Below are 12,817 nucleotides of genomic sequence, written 5' to 3'. Positions count from 1 at the left end.
ACTCTGGACACTAGTTTCGATCACATCTGCACCTACCACTTTGTGCTGCTAAACCATTTCAATTAAAGAGCTAAAATATCCATTCCTTTTTACCTCTATTTGTTGATGAATGATAATATCCAAGAATTTCAAGATAAGAAAATGAGGAACCCTACTTTCCATGAAGGGCTGCTCTTACTTCTATATGAATATTTCAAGTCTAAAACAATAAGCAATAAAATTAAGGGAAAGAAAGAGAGAAAAATGATTAAAAGGGATTTAGGTGATATTGATGAAATTTACTCCCCCTCTAAGACTAAGGAGGTGGAGTTGTACATGGATTCAAAATATTATGAATCCCCTCAGTGTAGTTTGGACATGTCTCCCTATTTCAGCAAGGAGGTTGCCACTCCCCCTAAGACTGGGAGAGATACCTCTTCAGACAAAGGGTATAATGAATAAGATGATGGCATGGAGACTAGGGGTGATAGTGCTGATGGCAAGGAGATGACCAAGGCCAAAAAAGGAAAAGATAACAGGAAGAGCAAGTGGAAGATTATTATCAAAGTGCCTTCCAGCAGAGACAAGGAAGCCATGGAGACTGCCAAGAATAAGAGGAAGAAGGAAGAAGTCAATAAGGAGAAGCAGGGTGAGGGAAGTGTGATGATGGAGGAGAAACCAATGGACAAGCCCGAGTAGTAGCTTGACTTGGAACCTGACCAGTTTTACAATGATGTGGGCACTTCCACCTATAGGTGCTCCATCACTAGCAATGACAGGAAGGTGGTCTGGAGAAATTTTGACCACACCACTTCCAATTTGGGGATCAAGAGAGAGATAATCTGTACCCAGGTCCATGAGAATGAGGAGGGCAGGATCCAAATAGAAGAACTTATAGACCCTTCCTTGATCATCCTTAGCAACATTTCTAGGGACAACTCAGAGATGGATGTGCTGAATAATGCTAAGAACAGCACTGTAGACAACTACAAGACAACTAAATGGATCTACCATGAGATCCTCAATCTCAAAGATAGACTCAGTGAGTTGGAAAGGGAGACCTGTACCCTTAGGAATAGGGTTAATGAGGATGAACTCAGCATGGACAAGAAGTTGGAGGCTTTCAACACTACCTCCCTGGATATGGTGAAGACCTTGTAGGGCATATCTGAGAAAAACCTCAACATCCTCAAGGATCATGATAACATAAAGAGGCTTATCCATCGTGGTGAGGTTCAAAGCAACAAGGAGAAGGAACAAGGTATAAATCAGAAAGACAAGCCGCTAGAGGAAGGTGTTCAAAAAAGAACTAGGGCTAGCACCAGAAAGAAAGACACCACCACCCCTAAGCAGGACACTATGGAAAAGGAGGAGACAGGAAAGATGTCTGAGCTTGAGATCAATGTCGTGGAGATGCTCAGAGACATTGGTTGATTTGCCCTAGCCTTTGGTGGCCTGCTCTGGTTTTTGGCACTCTTCCCTCGCTTTTTCTTGCTTTATGTTTTAGGGAATTGATATTTTCTTCCTGGCTCTTGGTGGCCTTTTTGGTTTAAACTGGTGACTTTCTTTTCTATGTTCAGGGTTTCAGGGCCCTTTTAAAGCCTATTTTCCTTAATAAAAAACTCAGGGCAGTGAACTAGGCCTATTGTCCATGTGAGAAAATTACAATGACATTGATATTCACATAAAAGGCAACATCAATGAAGTGATTCATGTTAGTTTGTTGGACTTGGGGCCTATCACATGCCCTAGACTTGTGAATTTCTTAACCAGAGTGCCTTCACAAGTCTGTACTATAGTGTTTAATGATAAGCAATTATTTTGTCTTAAAATGCAAAATGATAGTTTACAAGGTTGAATAATAATTATTAAGTCTTATAGTGTCTGCTATGAAAAATCTATTTGATTTTTAGCTTCTGATTATATTTATTATTTGTCTACATTATATAAACTTTATAATAAAGATTGAATATATAATAAAAAATTGCAATTAGTTGGATTTTCTTTTGAAATATTTTTATCCAAGCCATCTAAATGTATTAGATCAACTAGATTTTCTCTTCAAAGATGATTAACAATAACTGCTAGTTTTATAGGCTTTCTATGCTATATGTGGCTGAAATTTCCTACAATGCAAAACTTTAACTGCTTTCTTTAGTATGTTGTCCTATGTCACTTAACATAATTAATATGTTGTTATTTGAAAGAAGCCAAGTTTTTCAGACTTCATGTATGGGTGACTTAGCCTGGAATATTCAAGTTTGATTTGATGTTTTCTATCAGCAATCTACAACAATTTGTTTTGTATAATAAAGCATAAATACATGGGGCTAACCATTTTTAAGAATTTCTTTTTTTGAAAGAATTTTTTTCTTACCATTTTCTGATATATCATTTAAAATATATGTTTAGAATATGCTACTGCATGTTTGTATTGTGCAAGCTTTAGTGATGGTAGATTAGTCTCATGCAAAATGGGAATGCTTGCTTTCTTTAGGGTCAAAATAGATGTTGTTGTTAGACATGATTGAAATATTGAGTGTACATGTTGTGTTGTTCATCCACTTGGTGTCTAGAGTGAAACCTGGTGGGTTGTATCGAGTGTCATGGATTTTGTATTTATGAAAATTTTTAACAATTCTAAGATTTCCATCTAACTTTTGACCCAACACTAATCCTATGCATTTTTTGCATCACTAGATCTCATCACATTCATGTCCTTTATCATTTAGGGGAACACCATACTAGATGGCTTTTGAGGTATTAATTTTTCTTTACTTGTAGAAATGGTCTCCTTGTTAGTTGGATTCTTGATTTCATGCACCCTTGGAATATAAACAATTGCCATTTTATTTATTGGTTTAGGTCATTAAAAACATAAATGGCTATGACTTAGCAGTTGATATTTGGAGCTTAGGTTCTACAGTCATGGAAATGGCTACTGCAAAACCACCATGGAAGTAGTATGAAGGGGTAAGATAATTGATACTCTTTAATAATTAATGTTGCTGACACTACTTCAGTGAGGGAGGAATATTCATGTATTTTAAAACTGTTGACTTCCTCTTAGGGCACAAATTGCATAATTGATTTTATTAACTTTTAGTTAATTTTTCTCATGAGTAGCTGGTATTTTGAAACCCTTAGGCTCATATGGTTACTAAAGCATTTGGTTAAATGTTTGAAATTTAATGGTAGATTTTAATCATATACTTTTGCAACTCCTTTTTGGCATAGGCCTAGTTCCGTGACACTAGAACCATCTAGTCAAATTTTAAAATTCACAGTCCAGTTGATATGAAATTCAATATATTTTCATTTCTCTACTTTCCCATGCTTGTGCATGTATATCACATAATTATAAATCTGTATTTCTCCTTTACAGGTTGCTGCAATGTCTAAAATTGGCAACACTAAGGAGTTGCCAGTAATTCCCAACAATCTCTCTGAGGAAGGAAAGAGTTTTGTGAGGCTTTTCTTGCAGAGGAATCCTACAAATCGTCCCATAGCTGCACAACTCTTAGAGCATCCATTCATGAAAAATGCAACACCATTTGTAAGGATGGACCCTAGCTCGAAAGCCATGCAAATAGAGGTGGCATTGCCCTCATCTGCTAGTTGTATTAAAACTTCGGTATGCACCCTCTATTATAATTTTCTTCCTATACTTTTCTCACATTCTTCTATCATATGGAGTCTTACACTGATACATTTTTTTGTGTTTTCTAAGTAGTCTAATGGTTCTAAATGAGGGCATATAGTTTTCTCTCAATTTCACTTTCAATTACCTTTCTTACTCTAATATGTTTTACATAAATGAATTATTATTAATCTAGAGAGTTTAATTTTTTCATTTGTGTAGATGGTTGTTATTTTTAATAAATGTACTATTATGGTTTTACCCATCCTATTATTCAATTACTTTTGTTGGTATTTATTTTGATGTTATGATGGATTTACTTTTTACCTAACAATATTGCTATATGAATTTAGTCATGGAATGGTAAAGTTATTTAAGCACTACTCCATTCCTAAGTTATTGATGTTGGTTCTGATGCTAATGCCACAATTTTTTTTTTTTGGGTGCGGGGGGAGGGGTTTGGATGCATTTGGGTGTGGCCATATGTGTGTGTGTGTGTGTGTAATATATAATCTATAATTTATGTTTGCAAAGAAATGCAAGAAATATACCAAAAAAAACCATCCCATTACATGATACTTCACCATTGATAGTTCAAATTGAAATAACCATAATTTCTAATTAGTAAATTACTCAAGTTTAATATTCCATGCAATTCAAATTACAAAATCAAAAGATAGTTCATGGTTCAATGTTGATCATCAAGAGTCATGGCTCAAGATTCACAATTCAAATTCAGTCAATTAGAATCATAAGGATTCTCAAAAAATCCACATTCTCATCATCTTCTTCTACTACAAGAATTGCAAGTTCATTTAAATGAAATATTTTTTCAGTTGTGGTAGATGCATGTGGTGCCATAATGTTATCAACATCATCATCTATCATCACAGTAAAATCTTGAAGTGTTGCATCCCAAAGCTTGGTTGACCCTTACTTGTATCCATCCTCCTTACATGACAAAATATTGAAATTGGTATTAATATGAACCAAGACCTCAGCTTTCTGTGAGCCCAAAAAGGCTCCAACACAATAAGCTAAATTGCAACAAGTTAGTAATGCATCTATAAATTAGTTGTTGATTTATTTAGGACTGTTAATGTGGTATAATATTAACATTGTTATATGTTATTGATAAAGCCATGGACATTCTCAACATGACCACAAGGGATTGCGACAACTAGCTCCGCTAGTGCACTTTCCGTGTCTGCTAAAACCAAGACTACTATAGTTGTCACACCAGTTAGTGCCCCTAGTTTAGCACCGCTGACTTGTGTCTGGACAAGAAATACTTCTCTAGATGGATACACGTATTATTATAATAGTGTGACAGGTGAAAGTAAGGTTTTAAGTAACATTCATTTATTTGTTAGCTTCAGTTGAAAGTTTGTGATTAATCTTAAACATTTAGATTATGCAACTTGCTCAGTAAAGGCCATACTTTTAGGTTAAAAGCTATCATTTGAAAAAAAAAAATGATACAATTCTTATGGTTTCCAATTTATGTTATCTTGCAACTAGTAGTCATGCTGAAAAATTTGAGCAACAAAAGCAACTATAGCATCCTCGGCTAGAACTACAATAACCTCATCAACAACAAAAGCCTCGATTGTTGCAACCCCAACAAAAACAATAGCCTCAAATGTAGCAATCCAATGCACAACAACAACCACAACTTTGACAGACCCAACAACAATATCACCCTCAACTACAACAACCTAAGTAACTTGTTCAACCTTAATTATCAACTGTGAGTTTCCTTTTATATGATGTTCCATGTGGACCATAGTAGTAAAATATGATAGTAATTTGGTACTTAAAATTTTGATATGAATTTTTACACAGAGCTTTGTGTTAACCAACAAAATAGAGCAACTAAGTTTTAAATAACGTATAAAACCCCTTTAGCCTCTCTGATATGGAATTTTACAAGTTGTCACCTCCAAAGAATGTGGGTGGAATTAGCTGTCCAGTTTCTAAAGATAATTTATTTTAACAATAGAAATATAAGTCATGCCTATGGAACACTTTGCATGCTTATTTGTGCTTGTTGATGTGGCTTCAAGGAAAATTTTGAATTTTTCTATATATGTAGTTATTGTTTTAGTGTTCTTGATACATTTTTACTTACTTCCTTTTGGCTACTATTACTCCTAAAAATAAAATCTTATGTGCCTTATCTGTGTGCAATTTCATGTGGGCTTAGTAGTCACCATTTTATTTTGAAATGAAAAATACTTTATAATAAATTTTTTTCATCTATTATTTCCTAAAAAAACAAGCATTTATTTTGTGTAACTACATGGTCAAAGGGTGGATGTAGAATCTGCAACTGCAACTACATGTTTGATGCATGACCTTGGTGATGTTACATCAAAATTTAAGGTAATACTTAAGTGGAAGAGCAATGCTTGTACTTGAATGCAAACACTTGACTATGCAGATATTGCAAGATAAATGACCTGAGAAAGGCACGTATTCTAATATACTCCTTGCAATACTTGATATAATGAAAGATAGGATTGACAACAACTTCAAGTCATCTAGCTCTAGAACTCCTAATGGTATACACAACCTATTATAGCTAAATATACTACTAAATATGCTACAAATGTACTTATACAATGCTATACACATTGTATGATTATTCTTCAAAGGGTATTAGCTCAATGGAAGAGTAGTTGCTTTTAAAATAGGAGGATGGTGGTTTGATTCCATCATGCCCTATTATAACTAAATATACTACTAAATATGCTACTAAATATACTAATTATGTGACCAAATAGATCACTACATATAAAACTAAATATGTGACTAAATCAAATTTCAAATTTACAACTAAATATGTGATTAAATATACTGTTAATTATATGACTAAATGTGTGACTAAATCAATGATTGAAAATAGTGACTTAAATTAGTCAATTGACTAATAGTAGTTAATATCCAGTCATTTATAACACTAATAAATATACTACTAAGAAATTGCAGTCACTGATTTTGATCTGTGCCTAAAATATACTACTAAAAATCAGTCAAGTGACTAATAGTAGTTAATATCCAGTCATTTATAACACTACTAGATATACTACTAAGAGATTTTAGTCACTGATTTTGATCTGTGACTAAAATATACTACTAAGTATAGTATATTTAGTAGTATATTTTAGTCATAGATCAAAATCAGTGACTAAAATTGCTTAGTAGTATATCTAGTAGTGTTATAAATGACTGGATATTAACTACTATTAGTCACTTGACTGATTTTAGTCACATATATACAATTTTTAGTGGTTTTTTAAGTAACATATTATTATTTTTGTACTAGTGCTATTATACCATGTACAACACATTGTCTCAAACTTTCTCTAATCAAACCTTTCTACAACAACTCATGCACTTATCTATTAAGTTCTTCATTCTCGGTAGGTGACAGGTGTCAATCTATATGGTGCTTAATTTGGAAAACTAGCTCTAGGAATTAGATCCATACAATGACTTATGCTCCTCACTGGCAAAAAAACCATTAGGATTATCCTCTATAACAATATCTTTATACTCCTTTAGGAAAAAATTAATTTCTACTAGCACTCTATCAATATGACCACATTTTTCTATCACTCAATTACAAGTAGTTGTTACTCAATTATCACTATTTTCTATCACTCAGTTGCTACTAATTAGCACTCGGTTAACATTATTTTCTAATACTTGGTTGTTACTAGCACAATTTAGTCTTCTAGGAATTATAGAAAAATATACTTGATTCTTCTTTATTTCCTTTTCAAATTACTTTCCATTAACCATGCAAAATTCTCACAATAATATGATTAACCTCATCTAGACTCTCAATCAAAGGTAAAAATATTTTCTTTCTCCCATTCACCCAAATAGTATATTTATTCAATCTTCCATCATGTATAGAATATCTATTGTATTTCCAAGGTCTTCACAAAAAATATGACAATAATCCATAGCCATAATATCACATAGAACTTCATCAAAATAATGTCCAATCTTGAATTTCACAACACATTATTCACTTACCAATATCTTATTCTTATCCTTGATCCATGAAACATGATGGGTTTTAGGATGCTTTAGCCTTTCAACTATAACATTTTAACCAACTCCTTTGATGCCAAATTTGTAGAGTTGAACCACTATCAATGATCACCTTGCAACATTTTCTACCCATCTTACATCTAGTCTTGAAAAGACTTCTTCTAAGGACACATTCCTCATCACTTCCCTTATTACATAAGGTTCTTCTCAACATCAAATATTTTCTAGCCTCAGGTCCACTTGGTAAACCATCAATGTCTCCTTGAATCATAGCATTTCTATTACCTTTCCCACTTTCAAAGGATCTATGTCCCTCCTTACCACATCTGAAATAATTACCATGAAATCCACCCCTAGAATAAGAATGACCTCTTCCTTGGTAAGAACCAGTACCTCCTCAGTAATAATTAACATCTTTCCATTCATTTTTGTTCTTGTCATCACTTTTCCATTCATATTTTCCCTTATCTTGCACAAATCTTCTACCTTCTCCATAAGATCTACTTTCACCTCTCTAGAATTTTCCATCTCTACCTATTTTTCTTTGTTTATGCTTCTCTATCGAGACCTCCTTAGCTTCAAGGCATGTTAGTATGCTTCCTCAACACTTTTCAATTTCAAAAAACTTATTACCTCTTGAATTCCAAATATCAATCCATTTAGATACCTATCAATTTTCTCAACATCATCATCCACATGTCTAGATCCATTGTCCAACCTATAGAATTCTTTAGTACACTCATTTATAGTTGTGTCTCTTTCTCTCAAATTTTGCACCTTTCTCAATAAACTAATTTGGTAACCACTAAGAAGTAATTTTTTATTTACCTTGTTTACCATCTTCAACCAAGTCATGATTTTCTCCTTTCCTATTCTTTGTTTATCAATTTACAAATGCTCCCACCAAAGTGAAGCATTCCCTTTCAACCTAGTAACTATGATTTTTACTTTCCTATTATCAGGAGTGTTTTCACACTCAAAGAAATTGTCCATATCAGAGATCCAATCCAACACAACATTAGTATCCAATTTCCTATCATAAGGGAAAACTTCTACAACAAGATTTGAATATTCCCTAGACAATACTCTCAATAGTCTTACTTCATCTTGATCTTCTTTAGGTTCTAGATTAGGGTTTGGTACAATTACTTCATCATCACTCACATTCACAAGATGTGATCCTCTCCTTTGTGTTATCTCAATGACATCTAATCTGGATATAATTTGTCTCAATGTATCCAATAGTGCATTATCACCATTTCCTCTACCTTGAACCATCTTTACAATCAGGTTTTTGCAAGCTCATAAATCTCTGCAAGTTATAGGTCAAATCTATAGATTTGAAAAACCCTACAACCAATTCCACTTAGAGTTCCACATGATCCAATCTCCAGAAGGATTTACATCAAACTTTGGTACCAGTTGATGTAGAGAGAAATGAGATAACCAGGGCCAAAGGCACACCCAACTTTTGAAACCATTTGCGAGAGTAACACAGTGGAAAATAATACAAGAATAGAAAAACATGGGAGATAGAGGAACAAATTATTTCATAGATTCATCAAATAATCAAATACATGCCCAATTGTAAGGCCTTTTTGGTTATGGCCAACATGCAACTCAGATATCAAACCTTGAAAATAACCTTTACATTCCAACTCTACTAGTATTCTTCCTCATCTATCTTCTCCCTCTACTTCTTCTATTAATGATCCCCCTAAGACTCTACCCAAGACTCTTAAATATATGCACAACCACAAGATGGTCTGTTGCAAATACCAACTAATTAAACCCTTATATTAAATTCTAAAACAAGCCACAATTTGGCTCTTACTAGATATTAAATAAAAAATAAAAAATGACTTTTAAGGTCATGCCAAACTGGAACTAGACATAGATAACTCGTTCAACAAAGGACCCAAAAGAAATAACTTCACTCGGTATCCAAGAACACTTAGCAACCAAAGGACCTCGATAATCAAAGGATCTTGAAAACTAAATGAACTTGGCAACCAAAGGAATTTAGAAACCAAACGAACTCAACAATCACTACAAACTTGGTAACCACAGTGAACTCAATAACCACTACAAACTTGGAAATAACTATGAACTCAACAACAACAGAGGAGCTAAAAAAAAATAAGGATCTTGTCAATGCAAGGAATTATAACTTAGAAACCACTAAGAAAGAAGGAAAACATTAAACATGGAAATACAACCCAAGATGCTCTTGCATCAAGTTTCCTCATCTTCCCCTATTCCTTTTGTAATTTGTAGGGGTCCCTCACCTAGTTTTCCTTCAAGATCTATAATCATTTTCTTCCTTTTCCTATCCATCTTGGGAACTTTTTCCACATTAGCATATTGATCTTGGTTTTCTCATAGGTCCTAAATAGCGCAACATTTCGATCAATTTTTTTAGACAGCAAGGTTGTCACTTTTGTAGATATCTTATCAATGTTTAGTTCAGACTACATAGTGTTGGAATTCTTTAGAATAACTGAGAGGGGGGGCTGACTCAATTATCCAAGGTCCAGATGTATAAATAAAAATTTTCACAACTTAATGAACCTATAAAATATTTATACTCATGCATGCATCCATTAAGATTATGCAGTCCCTAAAACTTGTTGGTTACTATGAAATCAACTTGCAGAAATTTAAAGCATGAAACATAACAAATTCATTAACACACTTGATGCAATAATTTAATGTGGAAACCTAGTTTGGGAAAAACCACCAATAACATGCTACTCCTTTTCATTCTTCTAAAATGATTTCCTGTGAAAGGCCAACCCTCTTAAAGGTTACAACACACACTGTTAAATGTGACCTAGTTAAGGGATTTCAATCACCCTATTAGAAGTGAGCCTTGTTAGAGGAATTTACGCCATTCACTTAATGCCACCCAGTTAAAGGATTTTCAAATGACTATTAAATCAACCTTAATCCAAAGGATTTAAACTAGACTAATACAACTGTTAGAGAGTAACAATAGAGTTTTGATCTGATACAACTTACAACGTCTCTTGTAGATTATAGATCTCTGTTCAGTCCTCAATTTTTCTTGACCTTTGCACTTTGCAATTCTAATAGCTTGTTCACCCTTCACGCATTCATCTCCTTAAGCCTTCTTTCTTAGCATGCCAATGTAGTCTCCGTTTTAGGTCACTTGATGAAGCAAAACTTTTTCTCCCTTCTCTTTGCTCTCAGTCATTGCTTCATGACTAGAGATTCCTATAAATAGGAAATTAAGATAATTTTTTGTTTTCCATCACCCATTTTAGGGTTTGGATGGATTAGGTAGGATACAATGTATCTACCCCATATCTTGTATCTCTTCTATAAACTTCTTCGATAATTCATTTTAATTTTCCTTAAAAATGGTTTACATTAATTTTTGAGCCACTAGCTCATCAATCTTGTCTTCCTCCTAGTTCACAAGCTTCAATAAAATAATCTTGTTGGATTAGATTCTATGAACCTTAAATTTTTAACATAATGTAGCAGTTCAACATTATCAACCTTCTAATGCTCAACACATACTACATTGCTTGGCATCAACTATAAAATCGCTCGGCATCAACTAAAGTTTATTGATGTTCAACATCAACTAAACTTTACTCGAAATCAACTGTCCTTCTCGACATCCACTAGAATTTTCTTTCACTCAGCTTCAACTAACTTTCTGCTCGGCTTGTACTGACTTTGCTCAGAACCTACTAACAACTCAGTCAAGCTTAGTAGATAGTCCTTTGTATAACTTGTTCTTCTAATGTTTCTAACTGTAACCAATATTTGTAACCTTAAGTAGATTATCAATAAATCATGTCATCACTATCTTAATTTATCCTTGTACTTTATTACATAATCATAACTCAACCTTTCCTCTAGGTGCTTTTGTTACCTCTTATTGATTAATTCTTTTTCATCAATCAACCAAGTGATAGTACTTGAATCTTATAAGCATTTGTCTTACCAATAATTAGTAGGTTTGACATCACTGACAAAAAAATGATTAAAACAGATACTCTACTTCAAAAATCTCCCTCTTTCAATAATCTCTTTCAACAATGATCTTTTCAATCAAATTTCAACAATCTCCCTCTTTGGCATTGATGGCTAACCAAACTAATCAACTAAGTCAATCAAATGATAAGCATTTTGTTCAACCGAATTGACTAAGTTAAAATAGTAAGACAATACCAAAAAGAAAACTTGTATCAAAATTTCTCCCTCTATCAGCAACTTCCATTAGCTGATTAGGTTACAAAATTCTTTCTTATAACTCCCTTTGAGTTCCTTCTTCTATCTCCCTCTTACTAGGTAGATTAGGATTTTTTTCTTCATATATATTTCCTCTTCTTTAATCAACAACATTAGCAATTATCTAATCTCTTTCTAAGATTAGTAACATTCTTAGCTTTGATACTTTCTCCCTCTCTATTGAAGATCTTAGGTTTGATACTTTCTCCCTCTCTGATGATGATCTTTCTTCTTTTCTGATCAGTTATCTCTCACTTCTAGCTCTTGATTAGTAAATCTCTCTCTTCTAGCTCTTGATCAGTAAATCTCTCCCTTTTGACAATTATGCCAAAGACATATACCAAAAAAATTTCATCTTAAAATATGAAAATATAAGCTTTTGCAATTTCTTTAGTTTCTCCCTGTATCACCTTTCTCGTGATTGATTTGAAGTTTTTAGCTCTGTGATTACTTTAGGCAACTCCTGAAGTAAGATTCTCTACATCAATATGTAATATATGAACATTAGCTTGTTTGATGCAGGGTAGTGCTCTTGTTACTTAGATAGCCTTTGATAGGAGTATCACCCCTAATTTACCTCTTAGATTTTCATGAGCTTCCTTAGGTAATGGTTTTGTGAAGATATCAACAATTTTCTCTTTTGTGTTGACATATTCCATCTTCACCTCTTTGTCTTGAACTAACTTTTTCATGTAATGATACTTGATTGCAATATGCTTTATCTTTGTGTGCATCACTGGATTCTTTGATATATTGATAGCACTTGTATTATCACAATAAAGTATCACTAGTTTTCTTATTTCTTCCTTCATTCCTTTGAGTAGCTATTTCATCCATACAATGTTTGTGCAATTGATAGTTGCAATA

The 12,817-nt window shown here is 33.4% G+C and overlaps 1 pseudogene; it reads right to left on the bottom strand.

Moving 5' to 3' along the window:
• Positions 1 to 5,136: 5,136 nt before the first annotated feature.
• Positions 5,137 to 12,817, bottom strand: part of LOC149561949 (chaperone protein ClpB1-like) — a 40,711-nt pseudogene continuing 33,030 nt past the window's right edge.

This window comes from Cupressus sempervirens, chromosome 4 (genome assembly GCF_028749045.1).
Source record: "Cupressus sempervirens isolate cs-2001-9-10 chromosome 4, ASM2874904v1, whole genome shotgun sequence".
NCBI classification, from domain to species: Eukaryota; Viridiplantae; Streptophyta; class Pinopsida; order Cupressales; family Cupressaceae; genus Cupressus; species Cupressus sempervirens.
Note: the sequence above shows the minus strand (reverse complement) of the source record. Positions and strands in the feature narration are given on the sequence as shown.